This window comes from Ailuropoda melanoleuca, chromosome 5 (assembly GCF_002007445.2).
Source record: "Ailuropoda melanoleuca isolate Jingjing chromosome 5, ASM200744v2, whole genome shotgun sequence".
NCBI classification, from domain to species: Eukaryota; Metazoa; Chordata; class Mammalia; order Carnivora; family Ursidae; genus Ailuropoda; species Ailuropoda melanoleuca.
This window is the reverse complement of record NC_048222.1, coordinates 51,619,546-51,636,507: the sequence shown is the minus strand read 5'-3', so window position 1 is coordinate 51,636,507 and position 16,962 is coordinate 51,619,546.

Below are 16,962 nucleotides of genomic sequence, written 5' to 3'. Positions count from 1 at the left end.
TCAGTCTTAAAAAAAAAATTAAAAGTTAAAAAAAAATGTTGCCATATGTGATGATATGAATGAACCTGGAGGACATTGTGACATTGTGCTAAGTGAAACAAGCTAGTCACAAAGCACAAATATTGCATGATTTATACGATCTAAATTTGTCAAACTCAAATAGTAGAATGATGGTTTCCAAGGGCTAGAGGAAAAAGGAAGTGAATAATCACTGTTCAATGGGTATAAAATTTGTTATACATGTTAAATTTTAAAGATCCACTGTATAAAGCATGCCCATAGTCAACATGTTGTGCACTTAATTGGTTAAGAGGGTAGACTTCATATTTATTCTTATCACAGTAAGAAAAATGTTTCATAGAGTAAGGGGAAACAGCCCTATTAATCTGGGTTCCAAGAGGACATTCAAGCTGGGTCCCATGAGGGACCCTAGCAGCTCAAAATTCAAAGCACTGCATAGATTGGGGAAGAGGAAAACTCCCCCTTCTTATGTACAAGATACAGTGAGGCCCCAGGGTAAATAAAAGCATGTTGGAATTCCTAGGTTTGGCAGCTTTGGGCACATCAGCAGAGATCCCTAGGATCAAGAACATCAGCAGTGTCCTATGAGGACTAGAAGGCACCTCATCACAAGCCCTCTGCATAGTTAGGAGGGTAGGAGAAATTAGTAAGGGAAAGATGAATGCGGAGCTTGAACTGAAAAAGAAATGACAGCTTTGTTTGTGAGCATATGTTGTGCCCCTGAGAACTCTCAGAAACATTGTTGTTTTTAAGAGCTAAGGAGGTAAAATATATAGTAGCTAAATGAACCACTAATTTAGGCAAAGGTGACATTTCCCATCCAAAGATTGGCAGGTTGGGGGGGAGAATCACAACAGTATTTTAATAAAGAAAATTAGAGTTAGATTCTTAGCAAGGGTATCCTAGGAATATTCATGTATGAGACAGCAAGATTAATAAACAGCTTTAGGACTTATCTTGTGCCCTTGAAGTAGACTGAAATAATTTTGGAAAACAAATGACCTTTTTTTTTTAATCACTGACTTTAAAAATACTGTCCTTCAGTGAACACTGTTAGTGAAGAAAATGTGATCACTGTGATTAAGGAATTTTAATAAGGCTAGTACATTTTGTTCCTTGAAGTATTTTTTCCAAAAAGGTATCTTGTGAAATAAAGTATCCCCCTTCTCAGCTCTTACTGGTATAAAAATTCAGATAGACTCAACTGTTTTTAAAAGATGTCCTCTTGGGGTATCTGGGTGGCTTAGTCAGTTAAGCAACCAACTCTTGATTTAAGGTCAGGTCATGATTTCAGTGTCTGAGGATCTAGCCCCTTGGCAGGCTCTGTGGTCAGTGGGGAGTCTGCTTCCTCCACTGCCCCTCCCCCTGGCCACTCACTTGTGCTTTGAAATAGATTAATCTTTAAAATCAATCAGTCAATAAAAGTTATACTTTTAATGGGAATACATACATCTATAAATGATTATTCACACATTGCTCAAGAAAACATTTACTATATCAGGTCTGCTTGTAATAAGCAGAAAAAGAAGGTAACACAATTCTAGTTCTCAACATTTGGCATAGTGCTAATCATAAAATCTCACACTGGTCAAGTTATAAATAGAATTGTGTTCTCACTCACAACAAATTATGAAGTTATGTTGAAGTTTTAACCCCTGGTACCTTCGAATGTGATCTTATTTGAACATAGGGTCATTGTAGATATAATTAAGATGAGGTCATACTGGAGCAGTATGGGTCTATAATCTAGTATGACTGGCATCCTCATAACATGATGGCCATGTGAAGACAGACACACAGGGCAAATGGCATGTGACAATAAAGGCAGAGATTGAAGTTCTACACCTATAAACATTGCCAACAAACCACAAGAAGCCAGGAAAAGTCAAGGTTTCAGAGAAACATGGCCCTGTGGACATCTTGATTCTGGACTTGTGGACTCCACAACTATAGGACAGTAACTTTCTGTTGTGTTAGGTTACAGTTTGTGGCACTTTGGTAGGCAACCNGGTTACAGTTTGTGGCACTTAGGGTTGCCTACCAAAAAAGCTAGTACAGGGGATAATTAGGCCACTGGTTACAATCCTATGTTCACTGAACCCCTTACACCATCCTGTTCTATCCCCACCCTTAAAAGTTCTTGAGAAACCACCTGAGAAAGTGCTCCCAACTCTTCAATCCCTCCCAGTAAACACGAAATCCATGCCCCTTTTCCTGTAACTCCACAAGCGCTTTCCATTTAAGTACATACAAATGGTTCTTTACCTCATTGATGGGCTTGGCTATAAGCTTGTTCGGACTAAAGGGTGCCTGGGTGGCTCAGTCAGTTGAGTGACTCTTGGTTTGGGCTCAAGTCATGATCTCAGGGTGATGAGTCAAGCCCCACACAGGGCTCTGTGCTCAGCAGAGTCTTGAGATTCTGGGGTGCCTGGGTGGCAAAGTAGGTTGAGCATCTGACTTTTGGTTTTTGGCTCAAGTTGTCACATCATGGTCATAGGATTGAGCCCCGCACTGGGCTCAGTGCAGAATCTACTTGAGATTCTCTCTGCCTCTCCTGCCTGTACTCTCTGAAATAAACTTTAAAAAATAACTTCAGATTAGCCAAGTAAGGATAGAAGGGACCGTGACAGTTTCAAGCTGAGGCCTATAAGGAAGATTGGCAAGTCTCCTGCAATCTTCTTGAAGAAGCTGTTATCTACCACGAGAAAAATGTCTCAGCTGCTGGTCCTAAAATAAAAAAATAAGCATAAAGTATCTGAACCCAAATTGTCCCTACCAAGGGCAGTCAAGCCAAGCCCAAGGGAGGTATAATAGACCTACAAACTTCCAAGTGAGAAATCTTCATTTTGGTAAGCCACTGTGTTTTGAGGGGTTATTAGTCATTATTTTAAAAAGCCAATTGGGACAGTAACATCAGGTTTTTTTACTCCTTGTTTGGGCTTCTGCTCCATATTCCTATATGGTTTTTTGAACTCTAAGCTGAAATCTTCAAGAATTCTTATGTATTATTTCCCCCTAAACCCCCAAAGAAACGGTGCTTTGAATAGCCTTAATGAAACCCGTTTGTGAAAGGTACCCTCTACTGAAGAATAAACATACCTGTACTTGAGGACAAGTCATTTTAACCATTCAAGGAAAACCTCACCTTCTAATAGAACAGATACAAGGTGTTCACATTTCACCATTTCCTTCTTGAGCATCTCCTAGTGCTCCTCCTTTTGAGGAGACACTAAGCATTATATATACACACACACTCAGACCAAAAATGGATTGTTATTCTCTCATTTTATCTGTCATCTTTGCTAGTACCCTCCATCACTTAAAGCCAGTGGAGAACCACATGACTATGGCAGTCAGGAGCAAGAATTATACATGAAGCTATTCCCCACATATTAACCCTGAAAGAAGGAGATGGCATGGTATGTTAACTTCTTATTGATAGACCAAGTTTTAAATTGGTATCTCACATCTAGGACACAGATACACCTACAGAATACCCTTTTGATAACCTCACTAACAAAGCAAGTCAACTAAGGTGACTTGGAAAGAAGTGCCAAGCTTGGCAGGGCAGTGAGGAAGGCTCCAGGATGAAGTTCATTTCTCAGAAGTCAATCCAGTTCAGTTTAACTTATACGGGACATTACAACAGAAGTTCACAGGAATATGCCAAGTAAGAATCACCCACAGTTCTTAAGAACCTTCTTTCCTTCCTCAGGAATGAATTGGTAAACAGTTAAGTTCCCCCCAAAATAGCTGTCAGCAGTTCCTCTAAGCTGGAAGGGGGAGAAGGTCCAATGTCACAGGACAAGAACATTCTGGAAAAGAAAACACAAGACTCCTACAGGAGAGTCTGCACTTGTGCTGAGTAAGGGGGCGGGGGTGTTCATCAGAATGGCCGACAGTAGCCAATGAAATAGTAACAGGCTAAAAGAAAAGGTGGTGCTAGTCATACTGAGCAAGCTAAAAATGTGCATTCCTCCCTTATGCTGTCTGGGAATGTTCATTCCATTTGCTCACTTATAGTATGTGATTGCTTTCACATATACAGATATAATACATCATTTGGTCCTCACTAAAAACCATATGAGGTAGGAAAGAGTATAGTATTTGTTAGCTAAGGCTGCTACAACGAATTACCACAAAGTGGGAGGCCTAAAAACAAACTTATTCTCACACATCTGGAGGCCATGAAGATGAAATCAAAGTGTTGGCAGGGCCATGCTCTCTCTTAAGTTTCTAGGAGAGGATCTTTCCTTGCCTCCTCCAGCTTCTGGTAGCCAGATATTACTTGGCTTGTGGCTGCAGCATTCCAACCTCTGCATCACTCTTCATAGTACTGTGTTCTCCTTGTGTGTCTGTCTTCACAGGGCATTTTCTTCTTGGAGTACCAGTCATGTTGGATTAGAGCTCCCCATAATGACGGTTCTCTTTTTTGATTTTATCTACAAAGACTCCATTTCCAAACAAAGACACTTTCATACATACCCATGGTTAGAACTTCAACTTAATGGGTGAAAACAATTCAACCCCTTACAGTTGCCCCCATTTTACAGGTTAAAAATATGAGTTTTACAGATGTCAACTCATCTAAGTTTAGACTATCAGCAATTAACAACACTAGGACTTCAACCAGACCTGACTTCTTATGCTGAGCTTTTTCTACCATATGACAAAGCCCTACCTGTCCTATCCAGACCCACTTTCACAGCATTGCCACTGTAGCTATATGAGCCCTTTAAGGCGTAACCTAGAGGAAGTAGATCAACAATGCAATACCCAGAAAGGGCTGATAAACATAACCCAGTGGTCATTTGTTTAGAAATGGCTCTGAAATTTGTCTAGATGGCCAGGTACATAGAATGACTTTAGGGCAACTTACAGATCCCACACAGTCACAATGCCAGAATGCCCAGGATTCAAAAGTCCTTCCTTTGGATCTTTAAGTCTTTTATTTGAATATAAATATCATGGGTTATTTAGCTTAATCAAGTTTATTCTGTACTTGTCACTTTAAGGGTCCTTTTATATATGAAAATCTTTGTTCATTTATTTACAGAGACATAGGCTATATGGATAAATGCATGATTAAATTATGCCAGGTACTCACTGAGAATATAAAAATTAAAGTTTAGATAGGGAATATGGGGGAGTAGGAAGACCCTAAGGTCACTTCATCCCACAGATACAACTAGATAACAAATTAGTGTAAATAACCCAGAAAACAACCCAAAGACTGGCAGAATGAACTCCATGACTAAAGATAAGGAGACCACATCTTATAAGGTAGGAAGGGCAGAGACACAGTGAAGACCTAAACAGACCATGCGCCATCCACAGGAGGGAAAGAGGGAACAGCTGATGTGAAGATAGGAGAGAAACAGACCCTCACACCAGAGAGATGGATCCCCCTAACATTTCGTTTTGAAAACTAAAGGGGCTGAATTTCAGGGGTTCTTAAGGACCACCAGGATTTCAAGCCTAGAATTTTAAAAATCAGCAGGCTCAGTTCTGGGAGAACCTTGGAGGGTGGTAAGAAGCCAAGTCCTCACTCTGAAAGAATACAATGAATCGCAGGTGGAGATATACAAAATCAACAGCAGCAACACATGCCTGGGGCATATGGGAAGACTTATTTACTAATCTCAGGGTAGCCTCTGGAGGAAAAGATTCCCTGAGGGACTTCTTCAGGAACAAAGGAGCAGGTAGATGCCATTTCCCTCCCCTACACCCCAGTATAAACACAGCCACTAGCAGGAACCAGAGCAGGGAAATTTATTAACTTGCTTACACCAAGCCCTGCCCCCTCCAAGGACCTTGACAGATCTGTCTTTTCCAGTCACGCTTGCCTCAGTCTCCACACTGCAAGTCTGTCTCAGAAAAATTGCACAAACCTTGCCAACACCACATCTCCCAACCCATGTGCTTTGTGAGGCCTTGGTCATGGCAGTAGTGGCAAGCCCTCTCCAAGGGAAGACCTACACAAACCTTGTAAAAACTGCATGCCCCTCCCCAGTTGGCCTAGTCAGATGGCCCAGATGGCCCCCTCATAGGCACACAAACTTTGTGGGTACTACACAGCCAGCCCCCTCCAATTTACTCTTGGCCAGAGCCCATTCCAACTGAGGCCACAAGCTTGGCAGTATGCAAGCAGCCCTGACAGGGGCAAACACCAGTCCAAAGTCACTCCTGGCCAGGGGTGAGGGGAAGGTAACCATACACACCAAAGAGAGGCCCCAACAGTGGGCTAGAGGTAGAGAAGAGGCCTCACTGCAGGACCCAACCACTAACAAAACTTCGCAAGGGACAACGTAGGGAAAGCATCCTACATTTGGTACTATTCCACCTCTGGCAAATGCATGGTCTGACTATACTCAAGCCCAAAGTGGCCCCATGGTGGCCCTAACATGACAGGGCCCAAACACTGCCCTAAAGCAGGCAGAGAGCCACAGCACAGGACTGGACTGAAAGAAAAGAGCAGCCAATACACAACAGGTCACAGGAAACACATAGACACCACCCAAAAGGTCAGGTTCTGGTGAACAGGTGACACTGCACTGCAGGACCTCTTCTTCATAAAGCCATTGCCTTCAGGACCAGGAGACATAGCACAGTTTCCTAACACACAGACATGAACACAAGGAGTAGACAGGAGTATGTCCCAAATCAAAGAACAGGACAAAACCACAGCAAAAGACCTAAACGGAACAGACAAGGAATATGACAGAATTTAAAGTGATGATCTGAAACATAACCACTGGACTGAGGAGTGGTGGACATCAGTGAGACCTTACAGAGAAGAACCAATGAGAGATGAAGAACATAACTTAAAAATACACTAGATCAAATAAACAGGCTAAAGGAAGCAGAGCAATGAAACAATATGGAAGACAGAAATGGAAAGTAATCCAGTTGAACAGGTGAGGGGAAAAAAAAAAAAAAGACACCAAATGAGAATGACTTTAGGGAACTCAGCAACTCCATCAATTTTAATTTGCATTATAGGGATCCCAGAACAGGAGAGAGAAAGGGGCAGAAAATTTGAAGAAATAATAGCTAAAAACTTCCCAAATCTGGGGAAGGAAACAGATACCCAGATCTAGGAGGCACAGATATCCCCCACGGGGGGGTGTGTCAACTCAAGCAGGTACACACCAAGACATAGTAATTAAAATGGCAAAAGTTAACAGTTAGGAGAGGATTTTTAAAAGCAGACAAAATAGTTACATACAAGGGAAACCCCATAAAACAGATTTTTCAGGAGAAACTTAGCATGCTGCTTTCTTCTGGCCTGCAATCTTCAAAGTGCTGAAAGGAAAGAATCTGCAGCCAAAAATATTCTATCCAATAAGGCTATTATTCAGAGTAGAAGGAGAGTTTCCCCAGACAAAAGCTAAAGGAGTTCACAAACACTAACCTAGCCCTTCAAGGAAGGTTAAAAGGGATTGAGTGGAAAGGTAAGACCAAAAGCAAGAAAAGTAGGAAGCACAAAAGCAGTAAATCTATTAAGAATAATCAGTGAAGGGTTTCACAAAATAAGAGGATGTAAAATAGGACACCATACACCTAGAACATGCGGGAGAGAGGAGTAAAGAATGGGTTCGAACATAAGCAACCATTACTTAATATATAGACCGCTATATGCAAAAGATGTTCTATGCAAACCTAATGGTAACCACCAATTCAAAATCAGTAATAGATATGCCAAGAATAAAGAGACATGAATCCAAGTATATCACTAAAGAAAAAGAACAAGAGGAAGAGCAGAGAACTATAAAAACTACAAAACAAGAAAATGGCAATGAACACATACTTATCATTACTTTGAATACAAATGGACTGAATGCTCTAATCAAAGACATAGAATAAAGGAGTGGATTTAAAAAAAAAAAGACCCATCTATACACTGCCTACAAGAGATTCACTTCAGACCTAAAAACACCCTGCAGATTGAAAGTGAGGGGATGGACAAACATTTATCACACAGATGGTTGTCAAAAGAAAGCCAAGGTTTCAGTAATTTTATTGGATTAAATATACTTTAGAACAAGGACTAACAAACGGAAGAGGACACTTTATAGTAATAGACAATACAACAAGATATAAAAATTGTGAATATTGATGCACTCAATATGGGAGCACCCAAATACATAAAGCACCCAAATACATAAAGCCGTTAATAACAAAAGAATTAGTCAGTAGTAATACACTAATAGTAGGGGACTTTAACAACCCACTTACATCAATGTACAGCTCATCCAAATAAAGAAAACAAGGAAATGGCAGCTATGGACATACTAGACAAAATAGATTTAACATATTCGTAACAGTCCACCCTAAAACAGCAGACTACACATTCTTTTCAGGTATACTTGGAACATTCTCCAGAATAGATCACATGTTAGGCAACACAAGTCTCAAATTCAAAAAGATCCAAGTCATTCCATGCATCTTTGCTGACCACAACACTATGAAACTAGCAATCAACCACAAGACAAAAATCGGAAACGCCACAAATACATGGCAGTTAAATAACATGCTACTAAATGATGACTGGCTCAACCAAAACGGAAAACAAAATTTAAAAAAAAATTGAAGAAGAAATAAAAACTTACATGGAGAGAAGTGAAAATGAAAACAATGGTTCAAAATCTTTGGGATGCAGCAAAAGCTGTTCTAAGATGAAAGTAAAGCTTATAGCAATACACGCCTACCTCAAGAAGCAAGAAAAATTTTAAATAAACAACCTTATCTTACATCTAAAGGAGCTAGAAAAAGACCAAAACCCAAAAGCAGCAGAAGGAAGGAAATAAAGATTAGAGCAAAAATAAAATCTATAGAAACTAACAGATCATTGAAATCAGGAGCTGGTTCTTTGAAAAGATCAACAGAAATGGTAAACCTTTAGCCAGAGTCATAAAAAGAAGGAGGGGGTGGGAAAAGGGAGTCAAATAATCACAACCAAAGAGAAATAACAACCAATACAAATAATTATAAAAGTATTATGAAAACCTACATGTCAACAAATCAGACAACCTAGAAGGGATAATTTCCTAGAATTATGTAACCTCCCAAAATTCAAGCAAAAAGAAATAGAAAATTTGAACAGACCAATTACCAGCAATGAAATTGAATCAAGTAATCAAAAAACTCCCAACAGAAGTCCAAGACCAGTTTCACAGGTGAATTCTAACAAACATCTGAATAGTCAATACTTAACTATTCTCAAACTCTTCCAGAAAATAGAAGGAAAACTTCCAAATCCCTTCTATGAGGCCAGCATTACCCTGATACCAAAACTAAAGATACTACAAAGAACTACAGACCAATCTCTGATAAACAGAGGAAAAAATCCTCAACAAAATATTAGCAAACCAAATCCAACAATAAATTTAAAAAAAAATAATTCACCATGATCAAATGGATTTATTCCCAGCATGCAAATGTGGCTCAATATTCGCAGATCAGCATGGCCTCAGGTTCCATTACAAAGCTAGTAGTAATCAAAACAGTGTGGTACTGGCACAGACAGACACACAGATCATTGGAGCAGAATAGAAAGCCCAGAAATAAATCCAAGTTATATAGTCCATTAATCTTTGACAATGGAGGAAAGAATATCCAGCAGGAAAAAACCTCTTCAACAAGTGGTGTTGGGAAAATTGAAAAGCCACAAGCAAAAGAATAACACTGGACCACTTTCTCACACCATACACGATAATAAACTCAAAATGAATTGAAGCCCTAAATGTCACACCTGAAACCTTACACGTCCTAGAAGAGAGCTCAGGCAGTAATTTCTCTGACATTGGTCATAGCAACATCTTTCTAGTTTGTTTCCTTTCTTCGAGGAGACAAGAGAAAAAATAAACTATTGAGACTACACCAAAGTAAAAAGCTTCTGCACAGCAAAGGAAGCAACCAACAAAACTAGAAGATAACATATCGAATGGGAGAAAATATTTCAGATGACCTATCTGATAAAAGGGTTAGTATCCAAAATAGATAATGAACTTATACAACTCAACACCAAAAAAAATACATATATATATATCCACAAATAATCCAATTAAAAAATGAGCAGAAGACATACAGATGGCCAACAGACATGAATAGATGATCATCATTCATCATCAGGGAAATGCAAATCAAAACTACAATGAGATTTGGGGTGCCTTGGTGGCTCAGTCTTTAAGCATCTGCCTTCGGCTTAGGGCGTGATCCCAGGGTCCTGGGATCAAGCCCTGCATCAGGCTCCCTGCTCTGCTGGGAGCCTGCTTCTTCCTCTTCCACTCCCCCTGCTTGTGTTCCCTCTCGCTGGCTGTCTGTCAAATAAATAAAAAATCTTTAAAAAAAAAAAAAAAGCTACAATGAGATTTGACCTCACATCTGTCAGAATGGCTAAAATCAAAACCATCAGAAACAAGTATTGGTGAGGATATGGAGAAAAAGGAACCCTCTTGCACCATCGGTGGGAATACAAACTAGTGCAGCCACTGTGGACAACAGTATGGAGGTTCTTCAAAACATTAGAAATAAACTATCCTATAATCCAGTAATCACCCTGTTAGATATTTACCCAAGTAATAATAAAAAAAGAAAAAACATTAGAAGGGGTATATGCATCCCCATGTTTATATAAGCATTATTTACAATAGCCAAATTATGGAAGCAACCCAAGTGTCCACTGATAGATGAACAGATAAAGAATGTTTGGGAGCGACAGACAGACAGACAGACAGACACACACACACACACACACACACGAATGTTTCTCTGCCATAAAATGAGATCTTGATATAAGTATGGATTACACAGGTGCATGCATTTGTCAAAATTGGCTGAACTGTATACTTAAGATCTGTGTTTTGCTTTAAAATATACCTTAAAATATTTTATAGAAAATAGAAAAAAAAATCAACATTCTATAACTAACCAGTTTGACCAAAATTTAAGTGATTTTTACAAATACCTGAAATTAAACATAAAAACATCTCTAGTTAAACATAATGAATTGAACACACATTTGTCAATGTTGACGGACTCCCCACTGAAATGACTACAGAATAAAAATATCACCTACATGGGTTAATAAGGAATAGAGAACTGTCTCAACTGTCAACAAAGGTTTCAAGATACTAAGAAGTAGATAGTTCAATAGTACTTAGTCAGCTGAACTAACAAGGTAGAATGACTTCAGGAAGCCAACCATACACAAGCCACTTTTACATTCCAGAACCCTAGATGGCTTCTGAAACTGGATACACCAAACCCCTCTTAAAGATGTTAGGACTGGAACAGGCTTACACGGTTGACAGAATTATCTAATTTGAGTACGTCAAAACTATAATGCATGTAACTTTGATTCAGCAAAATCACATTTTCCTATGTGTATACTCACATGTACAAACAAATGTAAAATGCTATGTTATGATTTTAATTAAAAAAAACGAGTTAGTCTAAAAAACTAGGTTTACTATACTATATTCAATTATGTGGCTATATCATAACTTATAAAATGGAATATCTTCAGAGTTAAAAAAAAAAGACATCTTCATGTACTCTTATGGAATATCTAAGTAAAAAAAAGTCAAAATACAAACAATGTGTATAATATGCTTCCAACTTAGCCCATTTTTTTTTTTTATCCTGTGGGAGATCTGATATCAGCCCATTGAGAGGTAATCATCTCTGTATCTCAGTCTACAGTGAGATCCGTCAGGTAGAAAAGTATATCTGTCCATTGCTCCTTACCGAAGCCCCTGGCAGGGGAAAAAAAAAAGGAAACCCAGACAACTGGACCTCTGAATGAAAAAAAGGTCTAGCAGAGTGGATCAGACAGGGACAAGACCTGCATCCAAGGAAATAGTTCCAGGTCCAGTGTGAGGCTGTGTCTGTCTACCCATCGATCACTTTTTTCTCTACCAACCCTCAAATAATACCAAGTCTTGGCAACACAGGAAGAGAATGAAGAATAAGACACCATGTCACCAGGGTCCAGGAGCTCTGCTATCTCTAACCCTTCAGAAAGAGTTGGCCCTGTAGCAGAGAAGAGACTTCCTGCTGGACAGACCAGAGGATTAATATCTAGACATTTTTATAAAGCCAGAGAGGTCAAAAACCTGGTCAGTCAAGGGCCACAACATACAAAGTAAAAGGCAGCAGGCACTAGAGCAAAGGAAGACAAGCCAGAAGACACTATCCCTGATTACAGAGAAGCCATTCTGTGCACATTAACTTCTGGAAGGCTAGAATGGACTTGTTAATCAAGCGGGAGATTGCTTAAAATACTGAAACTGGTCATACTACCATAAATGTGACACATTTGTAGTATTTGTCCACTAAAATAATGGGACACAGAACAAGTAACTTTTCTTCTACTCAATGCTTTGTATCTTCCATTTGCCCCTCTAAACCTACTCTACTCCTTTTTATTCTGTTCTATGCTTAAAGAAGCCGGCCTATGTAGACTTAATCATCTGATTCTTTTCCCTCAGGGTTCTGGTCAGATTTGGTCCTAGGGAACTCAACAAGAGATGAGAGAAATAAAACAGTGAGGTCAGAATATTTATTTCCCTGGGTGCCTCCCATGCAGTGTTATTTCAGACCGAGGACACCCCTCCAACCAACATCACTTCCTATCAAGATACCTCTTGACAGGACTCTCCTCCCAGGCTCTTGGCAAAGTTCCCACACCTCCACCTTCAAGCTCAGAGCCAGTAACTTCCTGATGTCACTCACCTCATGTTTGGCACCATCCTTTGTGATTTCTCAACACTCTGCTCACAACTTTTTAAATAGTTAACATATTAAACTCTCCTCAAATTATCTATTGCTGAAACCTTGACTGGTAGTTTCAGAAAACAAGACATGTTCTTTAAAGTTTTTAAAAAGGATTTTATCATTAGTTCAAAATTTTATTGGAAAAAAAAAACTGGTCAGTTTTACAGACATGGACAGCATTTCACAGCAATCCATTCATTCAGTCTTTAACTGATAATATCTTAATATGTACCAGTCACTGTTCTAGATGTTGTGGGTATATCACTAAATAAAGCACCTGTCCTAATGTTCTTTATCTTCATTACAAAATGAAACGAAATGAACAATGTTAGGTAGTTTAAGTGCTAGAAATTTAAGAGGAAAGTGGTAGACTATTTAGGTACAGTTGTCCTAGAAACCTTTCTGCAAGCAGCATTTGAACAGATAAGTGAAATAAGTATTTATGGAGGAAGAGTGCTTAAGGAAGAAGGAATAGGAGTGGTACTGAGCCTGAGGAGTAATGTTATCTTATTGTTATCTCTAAGAGATCATGCTATAAAAGGGTAGGAATTCCTAGTTAGAGCACTCAGGCAAGAAAAAGAAATTAAAGTCATCCAAATCGAAAAGGAAGAAGTACAACTGTCTGCAGATGATATGGATATATAGAGAAATAGAAATATATATAGAGAGAAATATATNTCCAAATCGAAAAGGAAGAAGTACAACTGTCTGCAGATGATATGGATATATAGAGAAATAGAAATATATATAGAGAGAAATATATAGAGAGAAAATCCTTGACTCCACTACAAAACTGCTAGAACTTAACAAATTCAGTAATGTTACAGGATACAAAAATCAACATGCAGAAAATAGTTGCATTTTTATATAATAATGAGAAGTCTGAAAACAATCTTTTTTTTTTTTTAAAGATTTTATTTATTTGACAGAGAGAGACAGCCAGCGAGAGAGGGAACACAAGCAGGGGGAGTGGGAGAGGAAGCAGGCTCATAGCAGAAGAGCCTGATGTGGGGCTCGATCCCACAGCGCCGGGATCACGCCCTGAGCCGAAGGCAGAGGCTTAACCGCTGTGCCACCCAGGCACCCCTGAAAACAATCTTATCCACAATAGTACCAAACAGTAAAATACTTAGAGGTAAGTTCAACACAGGAGGTAAAAGATCTCCACATTAGAAGCTATACTTCAATAGAAGAAATTTAAGATGCAAATAAATGGAAAGATATCCCTTGTTTATCAACTGGAAGGATGAATGATATTAAAATGTCCATATTACTCAAAACTTCCTACAGATTCAAAGTAATACCCATTGAAATACTGATGCATTTTCCCCCCACAAAAATAGAATAATCCATAAGTTTGTCTGGAGCCATATAAGTCTCCAGGTAGCCAAAGCAATTCTATTCAAGAAGAGCAAAACCAAAGGCATCACACTTCCTGATTTCTACCTACAGAAGAAATTTATGCTATAGTACTGTAGCAAACCTACAGTAATCAAAACTGTATGGTATTGTCATAAAAATAGACACAGATCAACATAAAAAGCCCAGAAATAAACCCACAGTGCTTTATGGGTCAATGTATGGTCACTAAATTTATAACAAAGAAGCCAATAATGTACAACGGAGAAAGAACAATCTCTGCAATAAATGGGGTTGCAGGAAATGGACAGCTATGCAAAAGAATGAAACTGAACCATTACTTTACACCATGCACAAAAACGAACTCTGAATGGATTGAAGACCTGAAAGTATAAAACTTCTGTAAGAAAGTATACGGATAAAGCCCTTTGACATTGGTTGCAGCAGTGATTTCCTAAACACAACAGCAAAAGTACAAGCATCAAAAAGCAAAATGGGACTACCTCAAAGTAAAAGACTTTTTTTTTTTTAAGGATTTTATTTATTTATGTGACAGAGACAGCCAGCGAGAGAGGGAACACAAGCAGGGGGAGTGGGAGAGGAAGAAGCAGGCTCCCAGCGGAGGAGCCTGATGTGGGACCCGATCCCAGAACGCCGGGATCACGCCCTGAGCCGAAGGCAGACACTTAAGGACTGCATTACCCAGGTGCCCCTCAAAGTAAAAGACTTTCTATACAGGAAAAGAGAATCAAAATGAAAAAGCAACATATTGGATGAGAAAATATTTGCTAATCTTGTAACTGATAAGAATTATAATTAAGATATACAAGGAAATCTTACAACTGTTAAAAATTAAAAAATTGACTTTTCTTGTTAAATTTTTAAAAAAATTTTATTTACTTGAGAGATTTATTTACTTGAGAGAGAGTGCACAGAGGGAGAGAGAGAAAAGCAGACCCCCCCACTAAGCAGAGAGCCTGATGTGGGGCTCAACTCCAGGAGCCTGAGATCGTGACCAGAGCAGAAAGCAGATGCTTAACCGACTGAGCCCCCCAGGCACCCCTGTTTTTTTTTTAAAGATTTTATTTATTCGACAGAGACAGAGACAGCCAGGGAGAGAAGGAACACAAGCAGGGGGAGAGGGAGAGGAAGAAGCAGGCCCATAGCAGAAGAGCCTGATGTGGGGCTCGATCCCATAACGCCAGGATCACGCCCTGAGTCAAAGGCAGATGCTTAACCGATGTGCCACCCAGGCGCCCCTCTCCTTATCTCTTAATACTGGGAACAACAAACAGAAAATTTAAGGCATTCCCTTTACAACCCATAGAACTAAAAACTAATTTGGATTTTATATATTTCCTCCAATATTGATGTATATTTTTTATTATGTTAAATTAGCCAGCACATAGTATATCATTAGTTTTTGATGTAGTGTTCAATGATTAGTTGTAACACCCAGTGATCACCACACGTGTCCTCCTTAATACCCATCACCTGGTTAGCCCCCCGCCGCCCCCCAGAGTCCAGAGTCTCTCACAGTTTGGTTCCCAGAGTCCAGAGTCTCTCACAGTTTGTCTGATTCTTCCCTTTCAGTTTTCCCTCCCTTCCCTTGTGGTCCTCAATGCTATTCCTTATGTTCCATGTCTGAGTGAAACCATATGATAATCGTCTTTCTCTGCTTGACTTATTTCACTTAGCATAATCCCCTCCAGTTTCATCCCTGTCAACGCAAATGGTGGGTATTCATCCTTTCTGACAGCTGAGTAGTAGTCCATCGTAATTTTTTTTTGGACCACATCTTTATCCATTCATCTGTTGAAGGGCATGTCAGCCAGAAAAATCAATTTTAAAGATGGACTTTTCTAAAGACAACCTACAGTGGCCAACATGGCAAGAAAAGGTCGTCAACATAACTGGTCAAATGCAGATTAAAAAAAAAAAACACACACAGTGAGATATCTCACATCTATTAGAATGGCTAGCATCAAAGAGAGATACCAAATGTTGGCAAGGATATGGAGAAAAGAAAACCCTGGTGCACTGTTGGTGGGATAGTAAACTGGTAGAGAGACAATGGAAAATGGTATAGAGATTCCTCAATAAATTCAAAATAGAACTACTGTATGACCCAGCAACCCCACTGCTATGTATATCCAAAGGAAATGAAGTCAGGTTCTTGTAGAGATATCTGTACTGCCATGTTTATTCCAGCACTACTCACAATAACCAAGATGTGGTAATAACCAAAAGGTCCGTCAACACATGTATGGATGAAAATACAGTACGTAACACTCCCTCCTCCCCCGAACACACACACTGCAATATTATTTCGCCATGACAAAGAAGGAAATCCTGCCCTTTCTGACAACAAATGAAGCTCAAGGGCATTAGGCTAAGTGATATAAAAGACAAAAAAAAAAGGAAAAAAAGAAAAAGACGAATACTTTATAAATTTACTTACATGGGATCCAAAAAAGCTAATCTCAGAGATACAGTAGAATGGAGGATACCAGAGTCTAGGGATGGGGGAAATGGAGAAATACTAGTCAAAGAGTATAAGCTTCCAGTTGTAAAATTAACAAGGTCTGGGTAATCTAGTGTATAGTATGGGGATTATAGTTAAATATATGGAACAGTATTGGCTATTGCTTAGAGAATGGATCTTGAATGTTCTTGCCACAAAAAAGAAGAGACTAATTATGAGACAGGGTGAAGATTTAGCTAACACTATGGTGTTAATCACTTTGCAACGTATCAAGTAAACAACTTCTACAATGTTATAGGATAATTATATATTTTTTT